The following is a 6,000-nucleotide window of genomic DNA, read 5'->3' as shown; positions in this document are numbered from 1 at the left end:
CCCCAACCCCCACTAGTGGGAATGACCTCAGGCAAAGTCATTCAGGTCAGGTGAAGGATCCTTTTGTAGCTTCGTGTCAAATAATGGACAAGTCGGGATTGAATGCATGCGATGGAGGTCCCAGTGATGGGGGATGACTGATGATCCTCTCTATAGCCACAGGCTGTTAGTCACAACCAGACCAGGCTAATCACTTAACTGGAGCTGCTTTGATTATGTAAAAAACCTCCACCCATAAATTGATGAGTAAACAGTGCAGCTAAACAACAAGCGCGATGAACCCTGGGTTATCGTCAGCTGGAAATATCACTGGTGTCTGACCTACAAATACTATGTTGTGTTAACTAAGAGCAGGTTTGAAATCTGTGAAATTAGCACAGTTTATATAATAGTGAAAACTGAATATATTACTAATGATAATACCAAGTCATACGCTTACCTTAGACACTTTGCACTGGTATGAGAAGTAATACTATAAAATTAGGCCTAAAGACAAATCAAAAACCAAAAGCAAAGTGGCCAAAATTGACCAAACTTAAGTGAAGAAAGACATGAAAGTCCTAAAAGTAAGCTTTTATGATGTTTTCTCTTTTTTCTGTGTGAATGGTCTCGGTCATCCAGGGAACAAAGCAACAGGAAGATGGGAGTTAGGTAAAATTAATTGAATCAGAGATAGTTTAGCCAAGATGGATGGCCAAATGAAAGCAAAGACATTGAAGTAAAAATGGATCATCTAACAATATCAAACAAAGGTGATTCGATCTTTATTGTATCACACTCGTAGGCAGCATCACCTAAATGTGTAAATATGGTCGATGACAAATCCTGCTGTAGCTTTTATCAAATTATGGAACTGATCCTTGAACCTCACAGAGTCGACCGGTCTCCAACACAACGCATTACTCACAGCAATGTCAGCAACTCCTGCTGTTTTATAAAAGAGATGAAGGGACAAAAATATCCTTTAAGCGAAAACGATTTAGTTGATGTTATTATAATTGATTTTGTTACAATAAAATGTCATCGCTTTATTCTGGGTTTTTTCATAGCAAGCTTTACATAAACAGAAGGTTATTCAAATTTTTAGGAGATCAGCAATTTTCTGTTTTATCAAAACAAAAAAATGCTATAAAGTTACAGTTCTGCTGAAAAAGGTTTAAGTACCTCTCATTACTTTTTCCAAGGAGCCAGACTGGAGTTCTCTGGGCTTTCTGAAAGTTATCCAAAGTTTGTCTTTTGCCATTGGCCGCTTTTTGTGCACCTGACCATTTTCAGAAGTGTTTTTTTTATTTGTTAAGTCATTAAACACTCACCTATCAAGCATAAAACCAGCACCCAACTCAAGGGATGAACAAGTGTTGTGTCTACACATAACTCACAACTTAACGTAAAACAAAGCTTGCCAGGCATAAAATAGTAGTTTTACACCAACAAGGTAATTTCCAAACAGCTGTTAGCTGGAAATTTGGCATATCTCAATATGGTGTCCTTAAAAAAAACTCTGAGGAAACTTGACAGGTGAATAGTATCTGTAAGTCATGTCCTTAAGAAAAAAAAAATAAGGCAAAAATAAAGAAAGCAGGGAGTAAAGGCTAAGGTATGCTAATTACACAAGACCTGGACTGAAAATCGGTGGCAACAGGTCTGATGGACAAATGAATCTAAATTTGAAAATTTTGGTTCAAAATGTCATCAATATGTGCAAAGGAGATCAGGTAAGAGAGTTAGAGACAGAGGTTAAATAGTGAGTGTCTCAAACTATTTGTAAAACACGGTGGAGGCTCAGTCGTGGTTTAGGACTGCACTTCAGCCTGCGATGTTGGAGATCTTGTCAAAATTGATGGAATTATGAACACATAAAAGTACTTTTTAGCATGACAATGATCCCAAACACACTGCCAATGCAGTAAAAGCATATCTGGATAGGGAAAAAAAGGACATTGGGACACTTTCCATCATGGATTGACCTCCCCAGAACCCACACCTCAACATTATTGACCATTTTGGGATCATATTTACAAAGAACAGCATAAAAGGCTGAATGTTCTTCAACAGGCTTGGAGAACTATTCCTGACTACTTAAACAAGAAAGTTTACCTACAAAGTTCAGACTGTGTTGAAGAATAAAGGCTGCCATACCAAATATTGACTTTCAAGTTTGTTTGACTTGTGGAACCACTGTTTTTGCCTTATATACTGTATTTCCATGTATGTTTGCACATCTTTCAGTAGATCAGTAAACCTATTACTAATTTTTCTAACAAAATACAAAGAAATGATGGTGACTCAAAACTTTTGCACAATACTGTATAATTGAAATTCATCTGCTCCTGATCTAAACAATAAAATCAATTATGGGAAAAAAAAATGCAGGATGTAACATTCATTCCAAGCAAGCAAATGCCTAATGGGGTCATCATTATCTTAGCTTAGCTTGTGAGCATGCTAATGTTAGCTAATTAGAAAAAAACAGACTTCCCCTGCTCAGGCTGAAAGCAATGCCATTCATTTTGCAGATACTCATTTATAAAATCAATCTGATAGCCTGATTTTATCAGGCAAAAGCAAATAATCTAATGGACTCAATGGCTGATAGTGGCGCTGGGATAGATCCCTGCTGCTTGTGTAGCTAAAGATAAAGATACAAATGAGTGTTAAAGTTTAAAGCCTGACAGCCAGTATGCTTTTAGTTAAGGGGGGTGAAAGAATTTCAGAAAGACATTCCTCGCTGTGATTAATTTGACATAATAAGCCTCACTAACAGCTATTATTGGAGCTAAAGTCCAAGCATCAGGATGTCACAATATCACCACAAGCATTCCTCAGAGCATACTTGCACCCCAAATGCATACCATACCTTCCCTGAGTTTGAGGAATGAGAGCCAACTCACTCTTCCCATGCTCCCCCCCCACACTGTCCATTTCCTGTTTGTTTATAGAGCCTTGTGTTTCAGTACTCCCACAATATGTGACTTAATTGCTTTAAGAATCCTAGAATTTTTTTTTTTCATTGATCCAAAAAGAGAAAAACTACAGGGTTACATCAGTAATGAAATACAAACATAGCAAAGGTATTTTGTCATGGTACTTTTTTATTGTTCGTTGTTTGTTTCTCAGGACCAGATTCTCTCAGATGCCAGAGTATTATGGTTTGTGCGCCTAACGCTGACTCACTGGTCATTCAGAGCCTGAGAAAACAGGCAAGGTACATTCCTCTGCGTAGCCTGACCTCCGGACTGATATAGAGACTTCTTGGGAATTCGTTTTGTTCAGCTGTGCATGAATCACAGGCAGCTCAGCACTTAGATTGCCCCCTCGAAGGGTTGCATCACTAATCAGTGAGAATTACCATATATGTTCAGAACTGGTCATATTAGCAGTTGGTGTGTAACAAGTAAGCAAAATAACCAAACTTTATAACCATAAGCTTGAAGCTGCATTTAATAAAATATTTAAATCAGCAGTTAAAGATTGAAGAGACGAAGCATGTAAAAGATCACCTAATAAAAGTGAGATCTTCAGGTTAGCTGATAAACTATTGCAGTTAATTCAATCTCACGGCTGTGATCTCAAAAGACCAGACCCTTACTCATACTCTTCTGTGTATGAGGACCTCGGGTAAAGAAAAGTTCAAAAGTTCAGTTTATCATGGATTACCTCTTTATCTTTAAGAAGAGACAATAAAAACACACTGCGGTTAAACTGTAACAAAACAGAGGAGCTAAACAACCATAGTTTGAAGTTTTGGTCTGCACCCAGAAGTAGTAGATGAAAAGTAGTGGGCCTAAAATTGACCCCTGTTGGACTCCATAGTTAAGAACAAGCTGGTATTTCCTTAAACATCACAAAAGATTAATTTAAACAAAGAGGTCCAACCCAATCTGAGACTATTCAAGAGATTAACATGCCATACCATGTCTAACACTGTTCTCTGGTATTTAAATTCAGTTTTATTTATTTATTTTTATCACAACAGTTGCCTCAAGATGCTTTATATTGTAAGGAACAGGTAACCACTAACCTTGACTTCTGGTCAGTGGTTCTTTCTACAATTTTATGTTAAATTTATTTATATTTATTATTAATTTTCTATAATTAAATTTTCAGTTTATCTTGTAATTTTATACATTTACTATATATGTATGCTGAGGTGTTTCCTCTTGCCTATATGGCACTGTGTTGGAATGTGAGGGGTCCAGGGGATGGGAGGTTGTTGATGATCTTAATGTACACAGCTGTATTTTGGTCTTGAGTTGATACAATATATAGAGGGAAAGGATATGAGGAAACACCTGGAAGGCAGGATAAACTTAAACATAAACTACACTACAATCTTGAAACTGAAAACTAAGAATATGCTACTTAGTTATTTAAACCATTCAGGTTTTATACCAGGTCTCTTTAAGATATGAAATATCACATGTTTAAATCACTGGTAAAGGTGTTTCTGTTTAAGATGTGTAAGATATAAAGTTGAGCAGATGATGACTTTAACTGAGAAATGGTTTTTAGTAAATCAGACAGTGGGCATAAGGTCACACAGGGGAGCTGTGGCAAAGGATTTGACACCTGATGTTGTCAGTCTTACTTCAAATAATAATAGTAATAATTCTTAAAATAAGGCCACGGATGGGCAAACTGTGCATTGATATAACTGACATTTTTGTTTTTGTTGCACTTTGTATGAAAATGATTGCTTGATACAAAATACTAATGGCGTTTTATTTTGAAAGCTTCCCCACCTCCCATAAATGCAACTCACTGACATGTTTTATGGCCCCATCACATTAATTAATTCCAAGCAAAAGCCAAGATTACCCCAGTTCATGTAAAGCTGATGGAGTTCCTAACATCAACTATTCCAAATAGACTGAAGTGGATTTTTTGGAGGTGTCATTTCAGGGGCGGTGGGGATCTGAAGACACCTGCTTCCACCAGAAACAACAAAGAGGGTTTATTCTGGGGGTAGTGGGTAGTGACAGAGGGGATGGTTCAATCTAATTACAGACTCTGGGGAGATGACTTCATTGAGATGACGCCCAGCCCTAGAGCGAGTGAGGTTTTTTTTCTGTATCTTCCATCACACCAGGGACAGGCCTGCCTAATAATTGTAGGGTAGTCTGGACTGCACCTTTAACTTGCACAGTAATTAAAAAGTGGACTCCAGTTCACTGCAAGATGATCTTGTGAGTTAAGCAGTTTCTCTAGTGTTTGTGTTATTCTAAATCCCATCTTTTAGGCTTACAATTGTGCTTCAACACCTCAGTAATTGGTATGGCCCGGAGTGCATTAGTTTGCTGGGAATTTTTTTATGGTTTGAACATCAATTTTCCACAAGAGAGGGGGGGTGCAAATATGGGATGCTGACAGGCTTTCCTCAGGCACTACCATGCTCATAACCAAATTATAAGCCCATGCACGTCATTCTTCCGCTCATTCCCAGGGCAATCGACAGCATCTGACAGTGGGCTAATGAGCCACAGAGTCCTATCTGTAGCTGAGATCAGCTGCCATTAGCAATTGTGATGGCCCCCTTTTCAATTTTCTCAGAATTGACACTAATGAAAGAAGAGGCAGGAAATGACATCCGTGTTTAGGCTGTCATTACTGTAAAGTAGATAGAACTGACAAAAAGAGTAAAAGCATGTGGAGAAGTGAATCTATATAACCCTACAAGTGCAGTGATGGGCCTGCAGGCAGATGTAGGATCTATTAACTGAAATTGCCAGGATTAGTGTATACATGTCACATGGAGATAAACTGCTGTTCCCATCACACATCAGTCCATCAGCCACTTAAGAGCTCTTTCTAACCATAATGGAGTGCACACGGGCAGAAAAAGTAGCCTGGAAGCAACTTTGACTTTTCTATGAGTGTAACGAAACACTAGGAAGGACACAACAGCCTCATAGGAAAAAAAGAGTGTATACAATTTAATTAAATGCATGCAAAACACACCAGAATGGCTACTAATGTGTTACAGTGTATGTAAATGGTACA

The sequence above is a fragment of the Rhamphochromis sp. 'chilingali' genome (genome assembly GCF_963969265.1).
Source record: "Rhamphochromis sp. 'chilingali' genome assembly, chromosome: 14".
NCBI lineage: Eukaryota > Metazoa > Chordata > Actinopteri > Cichliformes > Cichlidae > Rhamphochromis > Rhamphochromis sp. 'chilingali'.
The sequence above is the reverse complement of the archived record's forward strand: the minus strand, read 5'-3'. Positions refer to the sequence as shown.